Source organism: Lissotriton vulgaris, unplaced genomic scaffold, assembly GCF_964263255.1.
Source record: "Lissotriton vulgaris unplaced genomic scaffold, aLisVul1.2 SCAFFOLD_1860, whole genome shotgun sequence".
NCBI classification, from domain to species: Eukaryota; Metazoa; Chordata; class Amphibia; order Caudata; family Salamandridae; genus Lissotriton; species Lissotriton vulgaris.
Window position 1 is genome coordinate 1 of NW_028253073.1, and position 18,551 is coordinate 18,551.

Genomic DNA, 18,551 nt, shown 5'->3' on the forward strand with positions numbered 1-18,551 from the left:
GCCTGCATTTCCGGCAGGATGGTTTCTGTGCAGGAATGGACACGTTCCGGCACAAAAATAACCCTTAGAGGCTTTTTCCTCTTTCTAACGGCCACATGCATCAACGATATTTGCATTCGCAAACGGTGCGAATCGCTAAAATCGGCCGTTTGCGAATGCAAAATCATGTTTTGGGATGCATCATTTTTTTAGTAATTTTGCAATTTTGCGAATCGCAAATACGTTTTGTGAATTCCTTAAATATTCGCAATTTTTAAGGAATCGCATTTTGAAGGTAAAAACTGCGTGCATCAAAAATCGCAATTTGCGAATCCTTAAGAAATCGCAAATTGCATTTCTTATATTTAGAAGGCCTCTGACCAGGTGGTAATTTTTTGCACATTTTGAAAATCAGGTGAAACTCATTTCTAGAGTATAAAAGGTGTGTGATAATGCAGTTTAGACTTTTCCACAATGGCTGCTGTCATTGCATTTGCACGCCGGAGGAGATTGAGAGCTGCTGCAAGGGGAAGAAGGATGATCAATGAGAGGATTTTTAGAGTGCGCATTACTTTGTTTGGGCAGACTGAGGCGGAAATTTATGACAAATACAGGCTCAATAGAGATTCAATTTTAGAGCTAGTAGCAGATTTGGACCCTTTTCTCCAAAGACAAACCCTTAGAACCCAAGCCATTCCCACTCATGTCCAAGTGCTGTGTTCCCTTCACCTTCTTGCCTCAGGGTCTTTTCAGGGTGTCATTGCTATTGCTGGTGGAGTGTCACAGAGTGCCCTATCTAGATTTTTCAGTAACTTTTTAAATGCCATGCTACATAGGATTAGACATTACATCTCTTTCACCAATACACAACATGAAATACTGCAAACTAAGTTAAACTTCTACAATATTGCTAACTTCCCTCATGTAATTGGCTGTATAGATGGCACACATATCCCCATATGCCCACCCTCAGAAAATTAGTATATATTTCGCAACAGGAAATGCTACCATTCCATGAACATACAAGCAGTGTGTAATGCCAAAACAATATTCACAGATATAGTCGCTAGCTACCCTGGTAGTGCCCATGACTCTTATATTTTCAGACATAGTGCCATCCATAGGCGACTGCTAGCTGGAGAGTTTCATGATGGTTATTTGCTTGGTAAGTAACATAAAATTTTTGTAAATCAAAAACAAAACATGCTACTATAGGGTCATACTAATGCATTTTCTTTCCTTTTCCTTAAACCCGAAGGTGACAGTGCATATGGAGTGAGATCATTCATACTTACACCATTTCTAAATCCAGCTAACGCAAAGAGCAGCAGTATAACCATGCCCATATTGCCACTCGTAATGTCATAGAGAGGGCTTTTGGTGTCATGAAATCAAGATTTCGAATTCTGCATAAAACAGGAGCAGCATTGCAATATAGGGCAGATGTATGTTGTAAAATTGTTGCAACTTGTGCTATGCTTCACAATGTAGCCACCAAGAGAGGCCTGGAACTTGAAATGGAGGAAAATTTACCCAACAATGACAATCAACCCCAGCAACCTCTAGCAAGAGCACATGGACCAGACGCAGCAGAGGGGAGGAGGAGGAGAGCGGAGCTCACTCAACATTACTTTTAACAGAGGTATGACGCAACAAATGTTTATAGTGTGCTATCATGTTTTGTTTATTAAGTTCATAAACACAAGTGTACTTTGAAAAATTAAGACATAATTTGTTTCTCCACAAACTAAATTTTAAAGCATTACTTTTCAAATTGTCAAAAAATCTTTACTTCTCAATAATTAATTGAATGAACTGGAGAGGTCAGACATTTAATTTTTTTCTACCATGCACCCCTAAAGCCTTAGCTGATGTAGTAGCTGTGCCAATGTCTTCACCAACTGCTGATTCACATTTTCTTTTGCTACGGCGTTCCCCAACTTTATTGCTACTTCCATCAGCAACATTACTTGCAGTTACGTCAATTACAGACCCTTCCTTGCACAATGTTTTTGCTGTACTATTTTGCATCTCATTTGCAATGGTTTCAAGTGCATTCATCCCTCTGGAGATGTCCCCACAGCACTGTGAGACATCCTTCTGCATGTCCAGGATTGATTTAATGAGCTGAGCATTGGTGCGGGACATCATATTCATTGACCTACAAGAAGCCTGATTACTTAACATTGACCAAATACATCTTTGGGTATTTGCAATTTGCTGACTCTGCATTGTGCTGCACATAGCTTCCATGGCATGCGCCATCCTGTCCAGTTTGTCTGATGACACAGATTGTGCTTTTTCAAATACTTTTGTCATGTGAGTGAGAGTACTGCTAATGGCACTGATGTCCTTAGTGACCTGATTAAATTTACCCTTTATCACCCTTAGGTCTTTCCCCTGCAGACACTGAACTTTGTGCAGCTTCAGTTCTACTGCACTGACACTTGTGTCTCCATCTGTGGCTGTACTGCGCATTGAAGGGCGTGCCCTCCGCTCAGAATATTCTCAGTAAATGACTCAGCATAGTCAATGAAGTCAGTCTCCACTTCTGCATCTAAGATTTAAAAGAGTTGAATTTTTTTAAGATTTATAAAGTGTACCACATGTGTTGTCATTTAAAATAAAAACCTTTCAGAAACATACTCTTATGTCAAGCCTAATTATTTCCAACATAAATCATGTCTGGGTAATGATTTTAAAGTTTCTGAAAAAGCATTTTGGGCGCTTACTGTGAATGAACCTACAACTCCCATGATGCACTGCTTTTCCCACTGAAGAACTCATTAAATTAACAGACTTCCTGAAATAAGCACAACTACAGCACAGTATAACACACTAGGACATGTGTTTCACACTAACAATAACTACACATTAAAAAATGGCAATTTCTTACCTTGAAATGGTCCTGGTTGATCTGAAGTATCAATATCAATTACACCAATGACCGCTTCAGTTGAAAGGGTCCCTTCAACAAGGTCCTCCAGGGGGGTGTTTGGCCTGTCCCTGGGAGTCCCTCCGCCAGTTTGCTTTGCAGACTTGGTGCGTGTCGCAATTTTCTCCTTGGCCCTACTACGCAGGTCATACCATCTCTTTTGAAGGTTGTTGATGTCCCTGTGCGCTACACCAACTGCATTAACTTTGGATTGTATTCCAAGCCAAATTTTCCTTTTTACCCCTTCAGGCACCTTCAGGGAAAGCTTTCCAAAAAGCTGATCATTGTGTGCGGTCACCTCTTCAATCAGAATCTCCAGCTCCTGATCACTAAATTTTACTTTTCTTTTCCTGCCATGTGGCTCCTCTGAAAGATTTTCTGCCATTTCAAAATCCACAATACACACAGAGAGCCTCTTACTGCTCCAGCAGGCTGAGTTCCAACTGACAAATGCCTCTCCAGCAGTTCAAACTGGACCTCAGGTGGGTCTAATTGGTTTCAGAGCTTGCAGGCTGTGATTTGAATGAGATGCATCATGTGCGTAAAATCGCAAATTGTGAAATCGCAATCTGCGAATTCGCAATTAAGAATTCGCATTTTTCCTGCGATTCGGTAAAAATTGCGATTTTTACCGAATGTGAATTTATTGATGCATAGCTTTTTGCGAATCAGTATTTGCGATTCCCTATTTGTCGCAAATACCGATTCGCAAAAACGAACATTGATGCATGTGGGGGCTAGAGTATATCCATTTGTATCTCTTCCTTGAGTGACTTTACATCTTGTACATTTGCAATTTTTTCTGTTGGTATCTTTTATGAAACTCATGTAATCCTAAATCCTTATGTTTTGCAAGGGGTTCTTATGTAAAGTGCTCTGACACCTTCGGGTAAAGTTTGAGCTATATAAAATCGCATTTAATAAAATAAATAAGGTTTGAGTTCCCTTACTTTACCTTGTGTGACTCAAGGCCAATGCAATCCTTTGATAAACCTGGATCCAGAAGTTCACTCACTCAGCGCAAACCGGTGTTTGGACAAGGCCTAATCGCTACAATTAAAAAATTCCAATATTACCCAATTTACAGTTCTGAATTTACCCATTTCGGAAGTCTAATGCCTTTGATGGAATTCTAACTCATAACTTTTGAGCGTCTTTGCCAGGAGCGAACTTTCACCTCAATTAGTCACCCTTCCGCCTTCCAGCTATGACAAAGAGCGACTGGTTAATACAACTTAATAAGTAAAGGAGATGGTCCTGTGTATTGATGGAGACAAGATTATCCCCAATAGTGGGTGTCAAAATGGGCGCTGGGAGGGCAATGTACCCCACTCCTCTCGCTTTCCTTCAGCCACATTTACTAAAAGATGTTGAACTGCAAGGAAACCTGCAATCTTCATTAATAATAAGGCAACTTGTGTGGCCAGTCCACTAGATGAGGCGTGCAACCATGTTTTCTCTTTTCCTGAAGTACATTTTTTATTCCTAGAAACAGGTATTGCTTAGCACAGCTAGCAAAACAGAAAAAGCCTTCCGACATGAAGTTATGCTCCTTTATGTAGACCAGGCACTGTCTACATAGTTATGCAATTAAACAGATTTCGTGTTACATATTGTGAGAAAATAAAACGACTGTTAAAACTGGAAAGGTACTAGTGTTCTTTTTTTAATAATGTATACCTGTTTGTGTGTTTTAGTTTACATGTTTTGTTGTTGAGTTTAATGAGTGTGCAAAGAGGGATGGATTTCCTGAACCATGACATTTTGTGTTTTTATTTCTTCGTCTTTCATTGGCACTTGTCCAAAGTATCTATTAACTCGCTGTATTCTCTTTTTTCATTTTCTATCTGGTTCTTTTTCCCTAACTTCAAGGAAAAACACTGATTTATGTGTTTAACCACAGAATTGTTGCTGTTTTAGGTCCACCAAAATCATTGAAAATTAAATATATTTCATATTTTTGTTTTGATTTTAGTATGTTAGTAGTAAGATTTAATGGAGGTGGGCTATTCATTTTTGAGTTTGCTTGAAAAAAGCAACACCTGCCCTTAACCTCTGTCTTATAACTGAGCAGATGACTGCTATCTGGGACTTTGTGGCCGGTCATGTCACTTTGAGGGGCGTTGAGGGAAGAAATCTGAGCCAGAACAAAAAAATCACCTGTCAGCTCAGCATTCAGAAATAATTAACCCAGGCCAAATTACTCTTCCCCACAGACTTCTCTGGGCCTCAAAAAGTTGAAGGGGTGTTCCTAAAAGTATCTTGAACCTTAAACTCATTGTCTAAATATGTGAGTTTCATGTCCTGGTTATAAAAAGAGGAATTGAAAATGGTGTCATTTTGCAGGTCTTAGCTTCATTGATGACTTATTTCCGATGTAATAAAGTTATTGCACAGCATGTACGAGACGAGCAGATGGATAACTCCATTAGGAAATTGCTACGGATATACATGCTAGACACAGTCTCAGAAAAGAGGTCATGCAGTGTATGGTCATCAAATCTAAGATTAATAATAACGTTTTTTAAAGAGCGCTTTGTACCACAGATGCCCTTTTCTCAGCTCTGTAAATAACAGGGACTAGTGATATTCAATTTTACAGTGCTCATGTTTTCTACTTTGGAAGGATTGAGGTCTGAGCTGGCATTGTTGGGATTTGCATTGACATGCGGGCCCGGATTGGCCGTTGCGGGCACCGTGCAATCCCCTGGTGCGCCGCAAGGGCGGGGGCCGGTTTTGGGCCCCAGGGGGCCGTTTTTGTTACAAAAAACGGCCCTGTAACAAAATCGGCCGAACAAACCCCGCCCCCCCCCCCCTCTTTGTGGATATCCTCATCCCATGTTCACTCAATTTAGTTAACAAATCAGTGGACTGTTTTGCATGGTATGTTTTCAATGCATACTATTGTATTCCATTTATACAGCGCTTCATACCCCGTTTTGAGGTCTACGAAGCCCATTTCCTGATATGTAGCTCTCTATAAAAACCATAGGTGAGTGGGTGGGTGGCAGAGTGTTGTATCTGGTGTGTTTTCATGGGAAAAACATCTGGTGTTATGTGTGAGTGACTGGAGCTTTTCTCTTGTTTTATCATGTGGTGTTGCGCTTAGGCGGTGTGAGAGTTAGGCAGCAAAATATAATTGCAATGAGCCGGTGGTTATAATTTACTATGCAGGTCCCATGTTTTGTTAAATGGTTTATTTCATGCTAGAGGCAGTGGAAAGAAGCATCGATCTACCTTGAGGACAGGAGGGGTGAAACAAATAGGCTGGCTTGTAGCACTATCTCATCCATATGGGTAGTGGAGTGCTGTATGTGCACACTAAAAAGGAGGGTAAATAGGAAAGGCCTAATAATCCATGTGGAAACATGCACCAGGCGGTGAAGCTCTCAAATGAGTAAAATGATGACAAACAGGCAAGAATGGAAGTCGGGGTCATGAGTAGTAGCCGTGTACCTTTTTAAAAGTCAGGGATACATCTGTAAAAAGATATATCCCTCAGGAATGAAGTATGGCAACCTGAGCAGAAACTGCACAAACATCAAAAAGCCCAGATCCCAGCTCCACTGCTAGGCTTAAAGATGGAAACATTGTGTGCAGGAGCTCGCACCTTAAGCCCTTCTCCTGCTGACAAAGGGTTTCAAAGGTGGACGAGCACCATTCGAAAAAGCACTATTCGCGTGGTAGCTCAGACACTAGCCAGACTGGCATTAGAAATCAAACACATAGGTGCACCACTCAACAATACAGAAAATGGACACTTAATAAAGTAATAAGTTGTGTCCAAAGTATCCACTCTTCTTCTTTTATTCAATTGTTGATAAAAACATTGAGGAAACAGCCGACGTGTTTCGTCCAGAGGATGGACTTCTTCAGGGCTGTAATTTTAAAAATATATATAAACACAACATGCATTAAACAAACATTAAAAAGTGCACAAACACAAATATATTTAACCACAACAACAAACAGATGATTTCTTCAGACAGGAAGCATACATTTATCACATTATTCAGCTATATGGGAGTGCACATGACCACTAATATACTAAGATCATCATTTTGTTAACTTGTAAATGTTTTAAAGAACAACAACCCTGTATAAATATATAAGTGGCAATGTATGTGCTTTTATGGTGATTTTTAATCATCGAATAAAGATTCCTTGAATTGAATTGAAGTGGCAACAGGATATAAACATACACAATAAGGGGCAGTGTATAGACAAAACAACATATAAAAAGAATGTAGTAAGGAAAATGCAAGGGAAGATAAAAGAAACAGAGGGGGAACAGCAAAAGGAATAAGAAGTCCTTCTAGGGTGGTGAATAGCAGGATAGAAAATATCCGGTAACGTACAGGGCTACACTACCATGTCTAGGACATGCAAATATAACATGACCATGCGTAGATCAGATAACGAAAAGGGAAGATTTAAGTCAATTCATGTATAAAAAGTGGAAAACGAGAGGGCAAATCATCATGGTAAAGATACACATCAAATAATCCAAGTTGACACTCCCATGTCCAAGCCATCATGATAATTGTCACATTTATATGTTTCCAGGGGTAGTAACATAGATAGTATCACCTAAATCTGTGTAAATAAAAGCAATAATAAGAAATCCTTATCCAGTGGTGAATAGTATGATAGAACATATCCAATAGCGTTCAGGGCTACACTACAGAGTCTAGGACATGTCAATATAACAAGCCATTCAGTAAATCCAATAAGGAACAGAGAGAGTTTAGACAATTTATGTATAAGACACGACAAAGGAAGCAAGATGGCATAATAAAGATACACACCGAGTATTCAAAGTTGTGTTTATCCTGTATTGGATGGCACCGTGACAGTGGGTGCATTAGCGGGGTGCACACACCAATGGTGGACGACTTTCCCAATATGTAGTAATTATTGGGGATAAGTAGATTAGGTGCTGGTTTCGCCACAGGGTTCACTGTCATTCCCGTTTTTACGTATAAACTAGCCAGACTGGAACCCTGCACATGCGAGGATGAGGGGCGGCGCATTTGACAGGTTGCGGTCATGACAACACAAGGCAGAATTTTCAAGCCCCATGCTATTCTTCTGTCCTCACCCCTCAGTGCGAGGGCCCCAGACACCAAAGTCTGGATGGGGTGGAATTCTCTGAGAAAGTGCTAATATTTTACCAAGGTTTGTTAACAGAGACTGGAAGTTGAAACAGGATGAGGTTACTGTGTGGGACATTTTTAATGTCTTCCTGCTGTCTATCATGACCATATTCTGTCAGGGGCGGCTCCACCGTTTGAGCAGAGGAACGTCGTTGCACCACAAAAAAACCCAGGCCAGAGCTGAAAAATAAAATAGTAATAAAGTTTATTTATCACCATTTTATTTTTCAGCAACCAACCCATCCTGAACCGAGTGACAGGACGGGGCATGACCAGTGCTACCAAGTGACAGCAGGGAAAAGTAAAAAATTGCTCATGTCTCTTTGACCGGCTGTCTTGCGATGGTCAACCAGACATGCGTATTTTACACTTCTCTAACCTAACTTCCTTAGACTGCTTGGTTAGAGAAAGCACAGACCTCCAGTGCTCTTGAGAGCACTGTGTGAAGCCGCTCCCTCCAATCGTAGTGCTGCTCTAATGCTGGTGAAAGCAGCACCAGGATTGGCTAGGGGTGTTGGCTGGGTCCCGCATTGGAGCCTGACTTCAGAGAAGACCGAAGGAGGAAGGCTTTACGTCGCACAGGAAGGTAAGTGCATTTTATTATTATTATTTTTTTGTGTCACCCGCCCCACCACCGTCAGTACATGCCAGCTGCCAATGTATGCTGTTCCACAACGTATATGCTAGCAAAGTTTTCTTTTTCAGAAATGTGCTTTGCTTGCAGTGCATGTTATAAGTGTTTTGCACTCTGATAGTTTGAGTTTTGAAGCTCAGGAGCCAAGAGAAGCAGGCACAGCTCCTTTTCTCTCAGATGTGTTTTCTGAGCCCACATTCTAACTCACAGTGTTACCATAGTAATATTTGTGCTGTGACAGAGAATTTGTAACAACTGTAAAACTCCATGCAGCTCATTAGTGTGGTGCAGAATTTGCCCACAATACAGCCACTACCTTTTTTTAACTCCAAAAGTAACTTGTGCTAGTGGAGGAATCAGTGAACTAGGAACAGGCCAGTGGTGGCAGTTTTTACCATGGAATGAGTCTTATCTCTCCTCTCCTACATACCCTCCTGCTTTAATGTTCCTTCCCCTTCTGCCCCTACAACAAACATCATGCCCTCATTCCTTGAGCCACTCACTCACTCTTTCCGTCACTCACACTGTTGTCTTCTGCACTCCATCTTGTATCCTTACTCTCCCTTTTATCACTGTCCCCAACAAACTTATATTTCACATGCTCACTCATTTACATACTCAATCCCTATCCTTGAGCAGTCACGATTCCAGTATCACATTCCCTGCATCCTTTCTTGCGTACTGAGGGATCATTTACAAGCCCCTTGCACCATCTACGCTGCCGTCGCATCACTTCGACACAACAACTGTGTGTCATTTGCTCCATATTTACAAGGATTCAGATGCATCACTTTACTTTGGGTTACGTTGGTTTTCCTGCGTCAGAATCAGCTGTGTCGCGTTCATTTTTTATTTATGCAAGTTAGGTGTTCCGTTGGAAATGTCCCCGTAAAACGAATGCAACAATATTTATGAATTGTTTCGTTTTTGGCACATCTGGCTGCTGCACTGCCAATGCATCACAACCCCTATGCCTGCTAAACCACGGCGTAGGAATGACTCATTGACTGTGGCCGATGGATCACACCAGCTGTAGTGACTTGACTGCAATCTGCAATCAAGTCACATGGTCAGGGGGCCACAGAAGGTAGATATGTGCACATAAGGTCACATTGTGTGACATTACCTGCTGATGTCACACACGCAATTGGACACTATGCCCACTTGTATACGCCACATCCAGAACCAATATGTAAGAGCCCAAGGTGACTTTGTCACCTTTTCACGCTCTAACACAATGGTCCAAGCCCGGACTGGCCGTTGCGGGCACCGGGCAATCCCCCGGTGCGCCGTATGGGTGGGGGCCGGTTTGGGGCACCTGGGGCCCGTTTTTTGCTACAGGGCCGTAATTGCAGCATAGCTGCAAAATCGGCCCTGTAACAAAATCGGCCGAAAACCGGCCCTGGCAACGAGCTCAGGCGCACCCCCAGACCCCCCCCCCTCGGGAGGGGGGAGAGGGGGCCGGCCGAGCACTTTGCCAGGGCCGGTTTTGGTTCCCAGTCTGGCCCTGCATTGGTCCTGTATTGTGTGGCAATGCTGTTGTTGTGTAGGGTCCCTTCACATGGATTTGGCAGAATTTTCGACGTATCCTTGAAACCTTCAGCCATGAATATCTTTTTTTTTAAGTATACGCCGCATCCATGGTGGTGCAAGGGTTTCTGCCACAGGTGCAAGTAAAACTGATGCACCACTGCTTTAGCACAGCAATGTGTCAGTTCTTGTAAATGAGGTCATTAATGTACAAGCCCGAGCCCTCACTTACTTACAGCCGTGAGGCCCTCAATATATCAGCCATTTGGGAAACTTAACCCCTTCCGTGCTTGTGACGGAACCATTCCGTCATCAGTCACGGTTGGGCTGTGCTGATGACGGAATGGTTCTGTCACAACCACACCCATTTAAATCGGGGCCAGCACAGGAGGAGAATTCCTTTAGCAGCGATGAGGTTAAGATGATGATTGGGATTTCTTGCCCAAGCAACCCCAGCAAGATGGTGCATTTTCTTACGACCCTGAGACTCACTCCTCTATGAACCCTGACACCTACACTCTCCCTGGAAGTTGGAGCGTCTAGGAAAATCAAGGAAAACATGAGTCATAATATGGAAAATCGAGTGTTAAGTCTATTTATCTCTTGCCCTAGTTAAAACCATACATCGGGGGGCGTGGCTTGGATGCCGCGCAAGATGGCCGGCTAGGTGCTGAGCTCCGCCGCACCGTTTTCCTCGCAGCCTTCTTTCCCGATGTGAACGGGACACCACCTACGCTTCTCTCCCGGACTTTTCCGTCGGAACATCAGAGGAACGACCAGAGCGGCTTTGCGGCTTCTGGAGTGCCGCTTTTCATCTCTTCCGCGATTTTTTCTGCCGTCCCTCACGGAGCCGCCATCTTAGTGGTTCAGTGAGCTGCCGGACCTCCGCTTCCGCCACCCGCCAAGACGACCTCTGCTGCCATGCCTCATTCAGCATTACCGACCTTGGGGGTGAGCAAATACACTTTTCGGTGAACTGTTTTTCTCCTTTGTGCTTACTTTTGCACTTTCTCTGCTGAGGAGCGTCTGCTCGAGCTCTGGTCACGAGGCTCCCTCTGTGAGACCCACTTCCCTCAGGCGCTTTGCCACTTCAGTGTTCATAACTGACGGTGTACCACAGCTGGCCTCCATCACTGTTTAATGACTTTCTGCCTCACAGCTTATTTCCTCAACGTCATGTTCAGCGCCTTTTCTCTTTAATAATACCAGCATACTCACCATTCAACTTGCTGGCGCTTTCCAGTGCAATTTACCAGCGCTTCCTCAGGCAGATAATTTCATGTTATGTACCTAATTTTTTGGCGCACTTAGATCAAATGCCTCTCCTGCTATTTCTGTGCTAGTTTCGCATGCCAAGTATGCTTTGAACCAGATAAGTGTTTTTTGAGTGCAACCCTGTCATATTCAGCTTACTGACACAAGAAGTCATTTCTATGGTGAGACTTCGTAAGCCCCAATTTGTCTTTACGCCCTCGGTGAATACTTCGGTGACTTCTTCATCTGGTACAAATAAATTGCATTGTTCTACAAAAATGACTTCTCAAAAATCATCTTTGGCTCATACACCTGCCAGTAAGCCTTCTCCACCTGCTACATCGGGCAAACGCCTTAAACAAAATTCTCCTACACCAGAAGATAATCCTTCAACCTCTTCTATAGATCAAATTTTGGAAGAGCTGCGAGCAATGCGTCCCTTTGTTGAAAAAACGAGTACGGATATGCAGCTTTTGAAGGACAAGTGGGAGAACATGGATGCCCGACTTTCTACTGTCGAACAGCATATTCCTGAACTTCAATCTAACACGCAACGTATTGTTGCTTTAGAAAAGACTGTCCTCTCTCTACAAAAGCACACAGAAGATTTGGAAAATCGCAATAGGCGGAACAACCTCCGTATTTACAATTTGCCGGAAAATCTTGAGGGTGACAATCCAGTATCTTTCTTTACCACTTTTCTGCCGAAACTTCTGGACTTACCCCCCTCTACTTCCATTAGTATACAAAGGGCTCATAGACTTGGCGCTAGAGCGGATTCTTCTTCTAAACCTCGTGGAGTCATCATCCTATTTTTGAAGTACACAGACCTCCTTCTGATTCTTTCAGCAGCAAGGAACAAGAAACAAGTGACTTGGCAAGGTCAACGAGTTTACTTATCTCAAGATGTCTCTAATGTTACTGCCTCCAGGCGTAAAGAATTTTTAGCTATGCGTCCCTCTCTACGCTCTCTGGGCGCAAGATATGGCCTATTTCACCCTTGTACTCTCAGAGTCACTTACCGGAATAAGACTTGGTCATTTCAAGATCCTGGTGAACTAAGAAATTTTCTCTTTTTGCAGAGTGAAGAGGGGATGGACGCCTCCTCTTCTACTCCGAATAGTGGCTGAACTCTGGCTTTTGTTGTCTTCATGTCCTGTCTTTTACTAGCGTTTTTCTAAGTTCGTGCGCTTCCCTGTACTTTTTATCTTCATCTTACTTTTCTTATCTCGCTTATCTTCTTTCTTCATATCTCTTCTTCTTTACATGTCTTATATATTCTTGCTTTCTCTTTCTACATTCTGGTTCTAGATCATATCTACCATGTTCCATATGTTAACAATTTCTTTTTTCTTTTCCCCAGACGGATATGTGTGTTGGACGTTCCCTTCACCATCTTGTTTCATCCTTTGTTCCTTTATGTGAGGTCTCGGTGTGGTTCTGCTCCTGATCCTGGTCCATCCGTCTTGTAACGCATCACCACTTCCCCACCTTCCCCTTATGTGTACTTCCCCTTCCAGGTATGTTCATTACGGTCATCCTTTTGGATTTGTACTGTCTCCTATGCCTTCTCTCTTTTCTTCCTTCTCCCTCGTTTGCTGCTCTTCCTTCCCTTTCCCTGTCCCTCTCCCCTTGCCCTTTTCTTTTTCATCCTCTACCTATCCTTCCTTCTATCTTTTTGATGAACTTTATGGTTATTACTTTTCTAAAGTTTGAATTATTAAAAGTACAGTATGTTTTTGCATTTCTCAATTTTGATCAGTTTACTACTCTTTCACCTTCAAAGTTGTTTCATGGAATGTGAAAGGATTTAATCACCCTATCAAAAGGCAAAGAGTACTCTCACACCTGTCCTCTTACAATCCAGATATTGTTCTTATTCAAGAGACCCACCTCTCAGATATTGAATCCTTAAAACTAAAACGATTGTGGGTTGGAACTGTTTTATTCTCTCCTGCCTCTCAAAAAAAGAACGGGGTGGCTATTTTGATTCACAAACGCCTTCAGTGTAAAGTATTATTAGAAGAAAAAGATGATGAGGGGCGTTGGATTTCGGCTAAACTACTCATTAATGCTATTCCAATTACGGTGTTCAATGTTTATGGCCCTACATGTTTTGACTCCTCTTTTTGGCCCTCTATTACAGCAAAATGTGTTCAATATCAGGATGATTCTTTCCTATTAGGTGGAGACTGTAATCAGATCGTTGATCCCTTTTTAGACCGCAGATCTTCTGTTCGTTTTTCCCCTCACAAACCACATAAGCAATTCCTTGACACTATCACTCAAACTCATCTTGTAGACTCATGGAGACTCACTCACCCAGATATTATGGATTTTTCCTTTTTCTCTCCTCCTCATGCTTCTTTCTCTCGTTTGGACTACATTTTTCTATCTTCATCTCTATCTCAACACCTCATATCCTCTTCTATTGAGCCTATTGTTATCTCTGACCATGCTCCTATTATTACTGTTTTTGACCTTCTTCCTCCTACTCCTAAATCTTCTCGTTGGCGTTTTAACCCTTCTCTTCTTGCTGATCCTCTTTTTTCTTCCTCTTTTCGTTCTTTCGCTTCTGAATTTTTTCAACTTAACTCTACACCTGATACCCCCCCTCACATTCTTTGGGATTCCTTCAAGGCCACAGCCCGAGGTTTTATCATTGATTTTGTCTCTAAAAAGAAGAAAAAATTCCTTCAAAAGCGTAAAGTTACCCTTGCACACATTAAATCGCTGGAACATCAATTCTATACTTCCTCTACTAAACATATGTCTCCTGAACTTCTTAAGGCTAAGATTGCTTTTAACAAGCTTACTACAGATTCAGCCTCCTCTTTTCCCCTCCGGAGCAGCGCACGATACTATGGAGGTCGCAATAAATCAGGTAAATTATTGGCTAACTATCTAAAATCGCGTAAAGAACGAACTAATATTGACTCTATCTATTCCCCCTCTAATATTCTTCTTCATACAGATGCAGAAATTTTGGAACAATTTCACTCTTTCTATGAATCTTTATATACTCCTGAGAACCCCCCTACCCCAGAGCTTTTTCAATCTTATTTTGATAACATACCTCAACCAGATACCTCTCACCTTAATTTTTCGGCCATTGATACTGATCTCACTATCTCAGAGTTGTCCACCGCTTTATCTTCCCTCACTAAATGCAATACTCCAGGACCTGACGGCTTTCCAGTTGAATTTTACCTACATTTTTCAGATCTCCTTTTGCCTAAACTTCTATCTCTTTTTCAGTCTTTTTGTTCTACTGGATCAGCCCAAGGCTCATTTCAGGATGCTACCATATGCCTTATCCCTAAAGACGGTAGAGACCCTAAGTTTTGTAAAAACTATCGACCTATATCTTTAGTTAATGTAGATTATAAGATTTTTGCAAAATTATTAGCTCTTCGCCTTGACCCGCTCCTACCACATCTCATAGGAAAAGAGCAATGTGGTTTTGTTAAGGGCCGCCTTACTTCGGATAACTCCAGACTCTTCCTTAATGTTTTAAGTAAAGCCCCCTCACTATCAATTCCCATTGCAGCCATTTCAGTAGATGCTGAGAAAGCCTTTGATCGAGTTGACTGGTCCTTTCTCATGGCTTCCTTAAAATGGCATGGCTTCAGTCCTAAATTTATATCTTATATCTCTTTGATCTATTCTATGCCCAAGGCCTCTGTTCTCGTTAATGGCCAACTCACTTCCCCATTCACGCTTCAACGCGGTGTTCGTCAGGGCTGTCCTTTGTCGCCTCTTTTATTTATTTTGGCACTTGAACCCTTCCTTACTTCCATACGTAATAATCCCTCCATTTCTAGATTCCCGTATGGTAAACATCACCTTAAATTATCTGCATATGCTGACGATATCCTTTTATTTATTTCAGACCCGGTCACCTCTATTCCCTCCTTATTAAGTGAATTTGAAAAATTCTCTTTGGTTTCAGGTTATAAAATAAATTCTGACAAAACAGAAATCCTTCCCTTAACCAAATTTTGCCTTCCCCACTTCTTCACAGCCACCGGCTTTGCTTGGAATTCTAAGAAAATTAAATATCTTGGTGTTCTTTTCTCCAACTCTATTTCCTCTTCTATTCAACTTAACATGAATGCGGTCATCTCTAGAATAGACTCACTACTCTCTTCTTGGAATCCTCTATTCCTATCCTGGTGGGGTCGTCTTGATTCCATCAGGATGATGATTGCCCCGATTTTGATCTACTTATTATCCATGCCTCCAATTCGCATCCCAAATTCATATTTTCGCCGTATTGACTCTGTTTTGTCTAAATTTCTCTGGAAACAAAAAAAGGCTCGTATATCTCTCTTACACCTCCGTAAATCTAAACTTAATGGTGGAACCAACTTTCCAGACTTTCGCCTTTACCACAAGTCCTTCTCACTTCGACAAGCCTCCCGCTGGTTATCTCAGGAAACCTCCCCTTTTCCTCCCCTCTGGCTTTCTGTCGAACAGGAGTTATTGCTTCCTTACTCTTTACAAGAGGTAATTCGCTTCACTTCTAAAGCCCCATGTCTTAACCCCCTTTTATTCAAACATACCTCTTCTCTTTTACGGCCTTTAGTCTCCTCTACCTCGGTCTCTCAGGAATCCTTCCTACTATTACCTATATGGTACAACTCTCTCATCTTAATACATAACAGACCTATTGCATGGCCCTCATGGAGAAAGGTATCATTTGGGTACGTCATCTTTTTGATGGCTCATCCCCCTGCTCGTTTCCTAAATTCCAATCTCAATTCCACTGCCCTCCTTCTTTTGCAAAGAAATTCTTCATCCTTATGGAAACCATTCTAGATTGTTATTATTCTCTTCCTTCTGAAAGCCTACCAGCCTCGTCTCCCTCTCTACTTACCGTCCTCTCTACTGTTCCTAAACCTTCCCTTATTTATCGGTATTTCTCAGCCCCTGACCCAGACCGCCTCAAATCGAAATTGGAATTGTCCTGGGAGAAGGATTTGGGTTCCTCATGGTCAATTTCTCTTTGGGACAAAATATGGGCCAGATCTTTGAAGATTTCCCGTACTGCCTCTCTTACTCAATCCCTCTTTTTCTTCTATCACAGACTTTACCTTTCTCCTCGTTCTATTTCTCGTTTTCAATCCAATTCTGTACCTAATTGTTGGACCTGTAATGCTCCCAATGCAGATCTTTTACACCTTTTCTTCCTATGTCCCCCAGTTCGCATTTTTTGGACCCAGATATGTTCTCGCCTCTCCCGTATTTTCAACATCTCTATTCATTTTTCCACCTCTTTTGTGTTTCTTGGTAGCCTTTCAGACGACTTGGATCTCCCTCCACATTCTCACGGTCTTTTTGATCTCATGCTAGCCCTTGCACTGCAGCACATTGTTTCTAACTGGAAATCCTTGAACACTTTGTCTCTAACTTGCTGGTGGAATTTAGTATGTCAATCACACAGACTTGATGTTGCCTTTGCCTCCTCCTGCAAACCCTCCCGAAATGTTGAACTTTACTGGTTACCTCTCACTTTATATTTAGATCAATCTGCCAAAAAGACATACTCTCCACTTTCCTCGGATAATTTCAAACCCCCTTGAACACATATACTCTTGCCTGTAGTTTAGGATATTTTTCGATTTTACTATTGTGATTTTTTACCTTTAATACATGTTTCCTTTTTGCTAAAAGTTCTTATTTCAAGTATTGCTAAATATTGTGTATTTTACTGTACTTTCTGATTGACATCCATTGTATTTTCTATTTTTTATCCATTCTCTCTGATATTACCAAGCTTTTTATTTTCCCTCCCTCCTCTCCCCCCTCCTCCCCGTAAAATAATTCAAAATGCTTTGCTTTTCATTGTGATATTGGTTACTTATGTTTAATGTATCCCATCCTTTAGCCTTTTTCTTATATTTTGCTGATGTCACCTTATTATAATATCTGATTTTACTCTAATTAAGCTTTCAAACTTAAAAAAAAAAAACATACATCAAGAGAAAAATCACTTTAAAAAATAACAATGATAGAAATTCTGGTAGTTACAATTGGTGGATGGATTAAGATAATACAAGCAGAAGAATGTCCCGTGTGAAATATTGAGTTTTACCAGAATCTCAAAGACAAAATATTGAGAAGGTGAGTGCATATATAGTTAAGCACAAATTTATGATTCTTAATTCTACGTCCACGTCCCTTGTAGAGATATTTATCTTCTTGGTATAGAGTTAATTATAGTAAACCAATATATACTTACTTATCAATATTTATGGTCTCAATATTTTGGCTTCGATATTATGGTAACTTGAGATTTCACACTCGTTATCCCATACCTACACCGATGCATGCAGGTTTAACTCATAAGTTTGTAGACACAAAAGCAGATGCATTTATCAAGCAGAGGTAATTGGCTGGGGTCTTAGTGCAAACACTGAAGAACGTGCAAGCCTCTGGGCTTAGGATACCTCTCAAATGTAACCACGACTTTTTCACCTATGACTGGTCTGATTCTGTGACCATCACAGCCATATTACCTTGACTGTATCTCTTTGATAGAAGGAAAAGAGATGCTCCCTGGGGAGATGCACTCACAGGTAGGTTTTATTGCAGACAAGGAACTGCTTCTGTGAACACAAATTCAACAGTTCTTTACCGATGCGTTCCGGGTCTAACCCCCTTCCTCAGAGGCATACTGTAGAAATGACGACAGCCAACACTCCTCAGTATATTCCCAATTTCAATCTAATCCTGCTCAGGTGAGCTGCTGTTAGCATTGCATGCTGAGACTGGAAGTCCAAAATCTTTAAACCATGTGGGTCGCTGTTGTTATGTGTATTAAACAGAGTTCTTTTCATACAATTGTCCAAGAAGTCATTCTCGAGTACTTGCCTGCATGTTTGCCTCCCAGCTATGCACCCTCCCACCTGTGACCCATCAATCAGTTATCCCGGGCTAGCTCGCAGGGCCTGCTTGACCACATACTTGCGTGTTGAGTAGATGTTTAGTTCAGGATGGGTAATTTTATTTATAAGGATGATAGTTCATTTTTATCGATAAACACATCAATATCCATATT